We start from the raw sequence: 12,045 nt of genomic DNA, 5'->3' as shown, positions 1-12,045 counted from the left end.
CTGGCCTCGCGCTCGCGCGCGTTCATCTCTTAACAAACTCGGAATCGGAATCGGAATCGTTCGTAGGATTCCGTGAACGCTCGGATTCTTGCCGATCGCACTGGCAGACATACTGGCAGCACCAGGATTTCCCGGTACTCGTGCAAGTTAAATGGTGTACGTGAAAGGGAAGAAGAAAAGCGTGTTTCGCCGATCGCCGATTACAGATCACGGCTGTTGCGCCGTGTTACGGTTCGAATCATTGGAACCGGATGCGGAGCAATGCTTCTTGAAAACGATTTCTTAACATCGTCGTAACAGAGGGCTGTTATCGATTAGAGGATCTTTTAGAAAATCGGGAAAATCTCCGTGTGGCATTGATTCTTGGAGCAGAAAGTCGAAGGCGAGAGGAACGGAAGGGATCAAGAAATTAGCGTTAACGAGCCTCGATGATTCGTCGAGGAGGTTCCTGCGGTCCTACCGAATGTCCTCGACGAAAACCCTTTGCCGAGGAGGAGCACGGGTAAAAGGGGTTAAGCCCGGTTAGCAGGGAACTGGTTCTAACGGAGTTTTATGCCGCGCGATGGACCAGTTTTGCGGCCGTCAATGAAGTGCACTGTACACGAGTCGCGAGTGCACTTCATCGGTGAGGAGGGGCAGTGCACATTGGCCAGTGCAGAGAGAAGCAGTCATTGGCCGATCGGCCAATCGCGTCACGAACCAAAAGAAGACGACCGCCGGTCGCTCGTTTCGAATGGTTCGCCATGAGTCGATTCGTGGCGACCATCTCTCCTCTCCTCTCCTCTCGTACCCTCCTTTTCTTCATCGTCTCTCCTTATCGTGTATGCACAACACATGCATACACCACGTCCACGTGATTCTTCTCTCTCCTTCCCCTCTTTTTCACTTACAATTTATCCTCTTTCCTCCACGCGTTGCATCTTTGTTTTTCTCCCATCTTCCTCTCTTTTCATCGGTCTCTTCTCATTGCAAAGTGCCGTAATATTCTCCTGGTGGAGTTATTTTCGTCGTGCTCACCCAACCAGCTCTCCCGAGGCGGCATTGCACGGCTTGCACTCCGAGCATTGTCTCGAGGCTCCCTTCTGGAGTAACTGGATTTCCAGGCTAGCAAGGCGATCGTCGCCGATACCACCGATCTTCCCACTTTGCCTTTGTCTCTTCGTCTTCCTACCTTTCCCTCTAAACTCCCCCGTCCGACCGACCCTTTTTTTCTTCCTCGGACAAAAGAGAGCCCTACCTTTCGGTGAACCCGCAGGGTTGCGATCGGATTTAGCTGCCGAACTTTGGGGCTGATCTTCTACTCCAATTACGAGATTACACAGGATCGTGCGGGTCGTTTTTTAATTTTTCCAAAATTTATGAAAATTTCGCCACGAATGATGAGAGAAGTATCGGGTTTCTTGAGATTGAAACGAATCGAGAAGAGCTCGGTAAACCGTAGTGCCGCTTTTAGACTCGTTAAATACATCTGCAGATCGTTAATCGGGGGCCTGAATGAAAGGAACATCATGATCAACCGAGACAACCGTAGTCGTAATCTCGTTGCACAGCTAAGTGTACCATCGGGCTGCGTGCGCACGTGTAAGTGGCACTCGTTACTTAATGCTTACTTATGTCGGCGCATTACTCGTTAGTCATTACTCAACCACCCTTGCACATAGTAAAACGCTCTTTGATATTCCACGGATCACGCGAGCCGCCAAAATGAAAATTAAACACACCTCTGCTCTCGTTATAATATTTGAAAAGCTGTCGGTGCTTCCGGAATCGAACAGGATATTTATTAATCGAGTCACGAATTCTCAGCCTTGTTTTTTTAAATATCCTTCACTCTATTCGATATTCTTTTACTGTCACGGGTTTAATTAAACGTTTGGAAAAATGTTCGCTCGATTGAAATTCCATTATCTAAAAAGGAACTAATTTTCATCGTAACCTTCTTTTATTTTTAAATACGATTTGTTTTTATCATACGTTTTGCATAAATTTCGTCAAGGAAGGAGACTGACGTTTCCAGATTATGTACCTGTGTCACGTTCAAACAGTGTAAACGAAACGTGCCAGTATTAAATGAATATACCGTGTTGCATAACGAGCCACGTTGTTTGATAACGATAAAATTCTATCGGGTCATCCTGAAAGTTTCCGCGGTTTTAAGTTGTTTACTTAGCAAAATAGCTTCGCTTCGATAGAAGATTTTTCAAATCAACCTTCGCCGGTTCTTTCGAAGAATTTCGCGTTAAATTTTTCTTGCCAAAAATTTGATTATCGCAAGGAAAGCTGCTCGATCGTGAAAGATTGCCAACAAGTACTAATCGAAAGTCCAACAAGAGAAACTAAATATAGTATTCGCGATATAAATTAGAGAACTGCTAATGAAACTTTCGAAGTAACCGTGTCTCCATTGAAAAACGTGTCGTTTCTTCGAAAAGAGGATTCGCGCGAATCGTGGCGATCACGATCTCTTAAGTCATCCAACGTTTGATTAATTTCCCCCGAAGCAGGCTGGCACGGGTCAATCGTGTAATTTCAGTGCTCGCGCGAAGCATGTAGGACTAATTACGACCATTAACCAAGGCGAATGCTTAACTTGACTGATTAATTAGAAAGCAAGTTTGATCGCTGCCGTGTCGTGGCTGAACCTCTTCGAGATTTCTACGTTTGTATCTGTTCTCGGGGATAATCGATACCGGTACGAGATTCGATATGTTACTCGTTTCGCGAGAAAATCAGTCCTGCTGACTAATCGCGCCTACCTCTGATAGAAAATATCAAACAAAACCTTGTGTTACGGTTCGATAAACAATTATCGTCATTAATCCGACCGGAGCACATCAATGTTCGAGCGAAAACGTATACAAAGTAGCGTATCTCGTGAAATAAATAGTAGCAATAATATTAGATCGTTCGCATTAATTGTCATTAGATGTATCGTAGATCATACGTGTGTGTGTTCGCTATCATTGAATATCGAAGGAGGGAAAAAGAGAGAAAAGAACGTAGCTGAAGCGTAGCGGTTTCCCTCGAGATTTATTGGCGGTGCGCGCAATTTACGCGCGTGTAGCCTGAACTGAAATTATGCAAAACAGTCGTGGCTCGACAAGTGGCATTTTTATCGTGAGGCCCATTATAAAATATCGGCTAAGTGTGCGTACCCACCAGCACAAGCAGTATTAACGACAACCATGTTCCACGTTTGAACAGGATCGGTTTGTTCGCGAGATAGACCCGCGCAAGTCAGCTTTAATAAAGCTGTTAAATAGCCTTTTTACAGGTGTTGTTCGCGCGTCTTCCTCGTGTAATCCTCCTACTCTGTTTTTCTCCTCGATTCATATCATCGTTCTCCATTCCTTCTCTAGCGACACGCGCCCTATTTTTCTTCGTCTTGCATTTTAATCTACCTCCGACGAGATTGCTTTATTTGTATGCAAATGAGCCACTGTTAGAGAAAGAAATCTTGCGAATGAAACTTGACTGATAACGACTCGGAGATACGAAGATGAAATTTGTGTATAAAACAAAATAATCTGATACGTAGTTGGAGAGCCACCTGTTCGAGAGCTAACAATGTTGCTACTTAACAGTGGTATAGCGGTCAACAAAGGGGTTAAGCATCGACGTTCGGAATAATTAAGTTCATTAAACGTCTGTGGTACGGTCGTTCCACCGAGTCGCTTTTGAACGGAGCACGATGAAAAGCTATTGTTTGGCCGTCGACAACGGCGAGCATCTCTCCTGGACAATATTTATCGTGGCAACCTTTGCTCCGTAGCTGCGAGCGAATTTTATTTTCTCGAATTACGAACGACGTACACGATGCCGTTCTAACGCGAGAAGAAATCACACGATTCAACGCGACACGTTACATACGATTCCAACTAACAATTTGCTTTTCTACTTTCCGTCGAATCGTCTTACTTCTTTTATTCGTGCATCCACGGTGAAGGAACCTGTCCAACGAGATGCACTTATCTACCGAACAAGACTCGATAATCGATAATCGATTTATTTTCGATCCCCGGGCATCTCGAATCGCTTCGAATTTTATTTAAATTCTAACTCAGGGATTCTTGAAGATTTATCGAGATGTCGACTGCAACCTTGTAATAGGAAATGTTCAATATCCTACGATAAAGGAAATTCGTAATAATCAATCAATGATTGTACAACCTTCGTATCGTACAACTTGCACTGTTTACATTTGCCTTGACTCTCGTACAATTATTGTCTAAAACCGTACACAAACAGAGATAAGAAGCTGAACGAAATTTCTTGACGTACAAAAGTATCAGGAATGACTCAGCCAAATTGTCGCGGGTAACAACACAGAGAAACTAGAGTTTAGTACAGAAGTCGTGGCACGTGTGAATCGGAGAAAAAGAAAATTCGTTTTCCTCCGACTTCGAGGAACGAGACAACGCGTTGCTCCAAAAGGAGAACGAAGATGAACGGATGGACGTGCATCGGGAACGAAGAATTGAACGCGGAAAGCAACGATGGAAATTTTCCCCTGCGCTCTCTTATCTGCTCGTTAAGTAAACGGTTAATGGTTAGAATACGGTGGACCCTGGCGCGATACAACAGACGTTGTCGCTCTAGTAATTTCTCGGGACCCGAGGCATCATCGTACCAGCTCCACTTGGTTTGCTTTTACTATATGTACGTCAGAGATTTGTGTATCAGAGCCAAGCGACGAAAATACGACGTTGCCTCGATACGAACAGGAACAATTAATGCATCGAACTTTTTTCACATTCTCAATATTTATTTCAACATTACTTCTTTTTTTTTTTTTTAATCACTAAGATTGTCGTTCCTGAATCGGAGCCGGAGGAAAACGAGACGCCAACGACGCACGTTGTTCCGGAAATACACGTCGCAGGGACCAAGTGCACAAAGATATTTCAGATTTCCATCACAACGCGTTTGTAATGCGACGACAAATTTCATCTGGAACATTGTGAACCGCCACCGTGGATGCACTTTACTCGAATCGTCAGCTTTCGCGCGCTATCTCTCCGCTTTAGTGTTGTTCATGCGCATACGTAAGAGATTTGACACGCGCCCTTCTTATCGGCAAGGAATCGACCTTTCCGCCGCGGCAAACACATCCCACCATTAATATATGTATATCTTCGCCGTTCACCCAACTCTACTCCCGGTCATGTAGATCGAGACGAGTGACAGCGGGGAATTTTTGTCAAAGGAATTTCCTCTCTGCAACTGGCGTCCATCCAATCGTTTACTCTAGCCAATGCCTACTAGAGAGACCGTACTCTATTCGCTCGCGAGTACCGCACAACTATTCCCGCCGGTTCTGTTCTCGTACGAGAAGAAGAGAGAGAGAGACGGAACGTGTCGAGCGACACAGAATATGTACGGTGAAACGGAGCAAGGGAACGGAGAAGAGAAGAAAGCAAAGAAAGAAGAGGAGAGAAGAAAAGATGAGAACGAGTGGGGAGTCTTTACACGGGGCGCACACGGTTCTCTGTTACCTGTGACTCGTGGCCGTGTCCAGCATGGTAATCCAATCCCTTGGATGGGGGGCTACCTCGTCATCCCCGCGGATCTCTCGTTGACCGATCGCGAAAAAGTCGAGGAACTTCACTTAACAGCTATTTTCCCTCCTCTTCGGGGCACTGCTCGTTGGAAATGAAATATCACTCACTCGCGGGACGAGCTGCGACACTCGTGTACAAGAGAACGCGGAAGGACGCCTTTACTGGCGCGAACAAGACGCACTTCGATTTTAGCCGAGTGTCTCGTCGTCGTTCTCTTATTTTTCCCCCGCTTTACTTCGAACGAGTACGTGCACTGCTCGCCGGGGAACGCACGGTCAACACCACTCGACGATTTAATTACGCGCGATACACGATCGACGACGAAACGCGGGCTTGATTTGACGATTATTAAACGCGCCACCACGATAGCAAAACTATCGTTACTTTATAAACGACCGTACGCAAGCAAAGACCGGAATATACTGAGCGAACACATGATTCCGACGGTGCATAGTGACTGCGCATGCCCAGTAGATGGAGCCACCCGAGCGGCGCTTCGATCGAAATCGATCAAGCACGGAAGTCTTCAGAAAGTTCCTAAAGAATTTTCGTTTTTCCTGTAAGAGTAATCCTTAAATTAATGCAAAATCAAGTTCGGAAGCGGGCGGATAGTATTAACAACTTAATTCGACTTCATGGACAATTGTGTGCTGCCTGCAATATTGCTGTCAACCTACTACAGACGCTACCACGAGGTACACTCGTACACCGACAAAATGTGTCAATTTGCTACAATTTATCAACATCATCGAATTTTTATGCCTAATTTCATTTGCAATCTTGTACAATTGTATTCCTGTATTCGTTGTGAAAATAGATTAGGTTAGGATATGTGACAAGTAATTTGTCTCATTCTTAGCGGTAAAGGTTATTTCGCGCCAAATAGATACGTAGTAGGTGGCACTACAACTGTTTTCGCATAATTTCTTTCCATCAATCGAATGAAAATTTGGTCAATTTCAAAATTATGTTATTTCTACAATATCAAGCTTCTATCTAAACTACTTATTACAATCATTAAGAAACGTACTGTTAGTTGTGTAGGATGTTAAGAAAATCTTAGAAAATAGAACTTATAAGAGTCACGTGTTCATGAAAATTTGCTAAGATGGCGGATGTTAGAAAAAGTGTATTGCGTATGGAGGGAAACATGCGTCGCGTGTGTTTTATGATATTCAGTCAGTAGTTAAAGTATCGTAATGTGTCAAATAAATTATATTGTAAACAGCTTCGGGCAATGACAAGAAATATAGAAGTGGATTTCATCATCGGTTCGCTGTCAGAACAAGTTGTGTGGTGTCTGCAACATTGCTGTCAACCTACTGCAGACGCTACCACGAGGTACACCCGTACACCGACAAAATGTGTCAATTTGCTACAATTTATGAACATCATCGAATTTTTATGCCTAATTTCATTTGCAATCTTGTACAATTGTATTCCTGTATTCGTTATGAAAATAGATTAGGTTAGGATATGTGACAAGTAATTTGTCTCATTCTTAGCGGTAAAGATTATTTCGCGCCAAATAGGTACGTAGTAGGTGGCACTGCAACTGTTTTCGCATAATTTTTTTCCATCAATCGAATGAAAATTTGGTCAATTTCAAAATTATGTTATTTCTACAACATCAAGCTTCTATCTAAACTACTTATTATAATCATTAAGAAACGTACTGTTAGTTGTGTAGGATGTTAAGAAAATCTTAGAAAATAGGATTTATAAGAGTCACGTGTCCATAAAATTTGCCAAGATGGCGGATGTTAGAAAAAGTGTATTGCGTTTGGAGGGAAACATGCGTCGCGGGTATTTTATAATATTCGGTTAGTAGCTAAAGTATCGTAATGGGTCGAATAAATTGTATTATAAACAGCTCCAGGCAATGACAAGAAATATAGAAGTGGATTTCATCACCGGTTCGCTGTCAGGACAAGTTGTGTGGTGTCTGCAACATAGCTGTCAACCTACTACAGACGCTACCACGGGGTACACCTGTTCACCGACAAAATGTAAGTCAATTTGCTTTAATTTATGAACATTATCGAATTTTTATGCCTGATTTCATTTGTGTTCTTGTACAATTGTATTCCTGTATTCGTTGTGAAAATAGATTAGGTTAGGATATGTGACAAGTAATTTGTCTCATTCTTAGCGGTAAAGGTTACTTCGCGCCAAATAGATACGTAGTAGGTGGCACTGTAACTGCTTTCGCATAATTTTTTTCCATCAATCGAATGAAAATTTGGTCAATTTCAAAATTATGTTATTTCTACAACATCAAGCTTCTATCTAAACTACTTATTATAATCATTAAGAAACGTACTGTTAGTTGTGTAGGATGTTAAGAAAATCTTAGAAAATAGAATTTATAAGAGTCACGTGTCCATAAAATTTGCCAAGATGGCGGATGTTAGAAAAAGTGTATTGCGTTTGGAGGGAAACATGCGCCGCGGGTGTTTTATAATATTCGGTTAGTAGCTAAAGTATCGTAATGGGTCGAATAAATTGTATTATAAACAGCTCCAGGCAATGACAAGAAATATAGAAGTGGATTTCATCACCGGTTCGCTGTCAGGACAAGTTGTGTGGTGTCTGCAACATAGCTGTCAACCTACTACAGACGCTACCACGGGGTACACCTGTTCACCGACAAAATGTAAGTCAATTTGCTTTAATTTATGAACATTATCGAATTTTTATGCCTGATTTCATTTGTGTTCTTGTACAATTGTATTCCTGTATTCGTTGTGAAAATAGATTAGGTTAGGATATGTGACAAGTAATTTGTCTCATTCTTAGCGGTAAAGGTTACTTCGCGCCAAATAGATACGTAGTAGGTGGCACTGTAACTGCTTTCGCATAATTTCTTTCCATCAATCGAATGAAAATTTGGTCAATTTCAAAATTATGTTATTTCTACAATATCAAGCTTTTATCTAAACTACTTATTACAATCATTAAGAAACGTACTTTTAGTTGTGTAGGATGTTAAGAAAATCTTAGAAAATAGAATTTATAAGAGTCACGTGTCCATAAAAATTGCCAAGATGGCGGATGTTAGAAAAAATGCATTGCGTTTGGAGGGAAACACAAGCGTCGCGTGTGTTCTACGATATTCAGTCAGTAGCTAAAGTATCGTAATCAGTCGAATAAATTGTGTTATAAACAGCTCCGGGCAATGACAAGAAATACAGAAGTGGATTTCGTCATCGGTTCGCTGTCAGGACAAGTTGTGTGGTGTCTGCAACATCGCTGTCAACCTACTATAGACGCTACCACGAGGTACACCTGCTCACCGACAAAATGTAAGTCAATTTGCTATAATTTATGAACATCAACAAATTTTTATGCCTGATTTCATTTGCATTCTTGTACAATTGTATTCCTGTGTCTGTTGTGAAGGTAGGATATGTGACAGGTTATTTGTCTCATTCTTAGCGGTATAGGTTATTTCGCGCCAAATAGATGTTTGTAATCCAGTCGAAAGATAAATTCTTTTACGCACGTAGGTGGCACTGCAACTGTTCTCGCATGATTTCTTTCCATCAATCGATTAAAATCTTGTCAATTTCAAAATTATGTTATTTCTACATTATCAAGCTTCTATTCAAGCTATTTATTGCAATCATTAAGAAACGTATTTGTTAATTGTGTTGAATGTTAAGAAAATCTTAGAAAATAGAATTTATAAGAGTCACGTGTCCATGAAAATTTGCCAAGATGGCGGATGTTCGAAAAAATGTATCGCGTTTGGAGGGAAACACAAGCGTCGCGTGTGTTCCATGATATTCAGTCAGTATTTAAAGTATTGTAATGGGCCAAATAAATTGTATTGTAAACAGTTTCGGGCAATGACAAGAAATACAGAAGTGGATTTCGTCATCGGTTAGCGGTCGGGATAAATTGAAGATATTTTTAGAAAGCCAAATGTTTCTTGGCTTATCGCGACCACGCGGTTATCACATTCTTCTTGTCGTTCTGCACTTTTACTCGTTTAAAAGTCTTCCTTTATTCCAATGAAATAACGCAGATAAATCAAAGATTAACAGGTGTACAATTTACACTTTTGAAATATTTACGGTTTCTTAAATAATTTCTATTACTTTTGCCCCTTCAATTATCTGGAAATTAATTTAGAAATTTAATAAAATCAGAATTTTATGAAACATTGGTACGCGTATACTCGACGACCTACAAGATACAACGCGTCGAAGGTGCTGTTTACCTTCTAATTATTTGCAAGTCCGTAGATGGGATCTGTTAGATGGGATCTTGTTTACAACTCGAAGTTAAGAGATCTAGTCGTATTTACTTATTTCTACCAACACTTTGGCTTCGTGTTACGTACGGTAACCGCGATTGATAGTGAAAGCTGTTTTATCAGCGAGGAATGCATGCACCTACATACGTTATTTTATCATCTCTTTTTTATTTTTTACCAGAAGCCAAAAAGAAATAGCATCGTTTCGACATCGACTTAATTAACCGTCATAACGTTCGACAAATCACTGTTATACATCCACCCGTGGAAATTTCATCGAACAAATGCACAACCGGCAATAATGCTAACGCACGATTATTCGCGTTTAATGTAGGATGTAATAGCGTGGTAATACGCAAATGCCTTTATTATGCACGTACGTTGCTAATGCACGCGCACCTCGTCGCAAATGCTATGAATGATAATGCAAATCGCGACGTTTCGAAGTGGTAGTCGATAATAAAAGCGAAATCAAAATTCCAAGAATTCAGCTCTCGATCTTTTCATTCCGAGCTGGTGAACTTTCAATTTTCTTTTCTTTTGCTTGAATTATGATTAGGGTGGGTCACAAAGCACGATTAACACTGCATGAAAACATTGGAAAAAATGTGACATCGTGACAAGAAAGAAAAAGTACCGAAAGGAAAGGTTTCTTGCGCGAAAGACCTTCCTTTCTCGGAGCATCCGATCGTTTCCCTATCTCGTTCAATTAATTTCTTGGCCGGTTTCGTTTGTACCTCTCTTCCTCTCGCTATCTTCCTATAAATTTTCCAACGTTCCACCGTCACTTTCTGCGCTCGTGATAAAATTCCTTCTCGTTCCCGTGGAAAGGTGACGGCCGATTTTCGATCGTCCGTTTCCACTTCGAATACCACGGGCGTGATTTGTTTCGCGCGGAACACGCGTTGCCGGAACGCCGCGTCGTCGCGTTCACAGCGGACGAATCGGGGATCGAACTATTGAGAAAAGGAGAAATATGAATTTACTACGGTCTTCGTGTGTACACAACCACAGTTAGCAACAGTGACGTAGACGGCCACGCACAGAAGCGGCGATTGGCTGCTAAAACAGTTGCTATCTTATCTTTTTCCCCGTGAGTGTCAACACTCGTCGCTTCTTGTACAATATGTGTAACGTACACGGAGCGTGTAACTTTTGTACCGTGTAAGAGAATTTCTTCGTTTCCCACCTCATTAGCGGGTCATTTCTCTGCTCGAACGTTACCATCGTTCCGATTCGAGCGAGTTAAAAGTCCATCGATGCCAGTCATCCTTGGCACCTTATCGAAAATAGACCGTTGATCGAATTGTCGATCGCTATCGATCGAATACTTATTGTTAGTTACATTATCGAAGCAGGAATCCATTTCTTTTCGTAAAAAGATTCGTTGTCCCTTGTTATATAATTTTTCTTTTGCTCCTATGGATCGGTCGTGTCGATGTACCAAGGAATTTCGCGATCATAGGGAAGAGATACGTCGGGGAAAAAGGCACGCGAAGCATTCGAAGCAGCCGGTTGGCGAGTCGCGAATCGTGTCGATGGAAATCAGGCTAAATGACAACTAGCGTAGCGTCACGATCGAACGCGTCGAATCGCGACGACGAGTTTATTTTCAGCTCGATCTAAGCTCGCGCATATCTTATGTAAAGTAACCGCGTGCGTGCGTGGACACAACAGGTCGTTTCTGTCGCAGGTGCGTGCGTTACGCTGAGATGCAGCGCGAACTCCATTCGATTTCGATTACGTTTTCTCGATTTCTCGTTAAATCGGAATCGGAATGATTATTTCTTTTCGAATTGTCAGTGAAACTTATCTATCGATTCTATACCTCTCTATTTAATCGCGTCAGAAAGATATCGTTTCCGAACGATCGAGCCACTCCTTGTCATAAACGGTTGACGGCGATGAACCGCACAGATTAACATTCCCGTATCGAGAATTTTTACCGCTCTGTACGCATTGTTCTACGGCGGATGAAGATAATTCCGACTCTATAAATAGAGCCGCGGCTGGCAGAAGGAGAAGCCAATAAAAGTACGCTCTAGAGAGGCCGTGTACGCGTTTCAACTCGAACTCGCTAAACGAACACAACGTCCACATCGAGGCGAGGCGAGGCGACGCGGCGATTAATATTAAAACACGAGGATCGGCTGATACGAGCCTACAGAATTAGCGGGAATTACGACGGGGATGGATTTGCATGAATGAAAAAGCAGCAGGGAA

The 12,045-nt window shown here is 42.2% G+C and overlaps 1 protein-coding gene and 1 long non-coding RNA gene across 3 annotated transcripts in view; one reads left to right on the top strand and one right to left on the bottom strand.

The window, feature by feature from the left end:
* Positions 1-10,778, bottom strand: part of LOC117611179 (receptor-type guanylate cyclase Gyc76C) — a 53,384-nt gene extending 42,606 nt beyond the window's left edge. Inside the window, exons 1-2 of one of the 2 annotated variants that reach the window (XM_076693323.1) lie at positions 10,560-10,778; positions 5,496-6,118 (exon numbers count right to left, since the gene is read on the bottom strand). The gene's annotated coding sequence lies outside the window, so the exon portion shown is untranslated. The remainder of the gene's footprint in view (positions 1-5,495; positions 6,119-10,559) is intronic. The other variant, XM_076693324.1, reaches the window with a different exon arrangement.
* LOC117611180 (uncharacterized) overlaps positions 7,822-12,045 on the top strand; it is a 109,080-nt gene continuing 104,856 nt past the window's right edge. The window contains exons 1-2 of the long non-coding RNA XR_013065254.1: positions 7,822-8,217; positions 8,731-8,866. This is a non-coding gene — a long non-coding RNA (uncharacterized LOC117611180). The remainder of the gene's footprint in view (positions 8,218-8,730; positions 8,867-12,045) is intronic.

The sequence above is a fragment of the Osmia lignaria genome, chromosome 3, assembly GCF_051020975.1.
Source record: "Osmia lignaria lignaria isolate PbOS001 chromosome 3, iyOsmLign1, whole genome shotgun sequence".
In the NCBI taxonomy this organism is placed as follows: Eukaryota; Metazoa; Arthropoda; class Insecta; order Hymenoptera; family Megachilidae; genus Osmia; species Osmia lignaria.
This window is presented reverse-complemented; position numbering and strand designations above follow the sequence as displayed.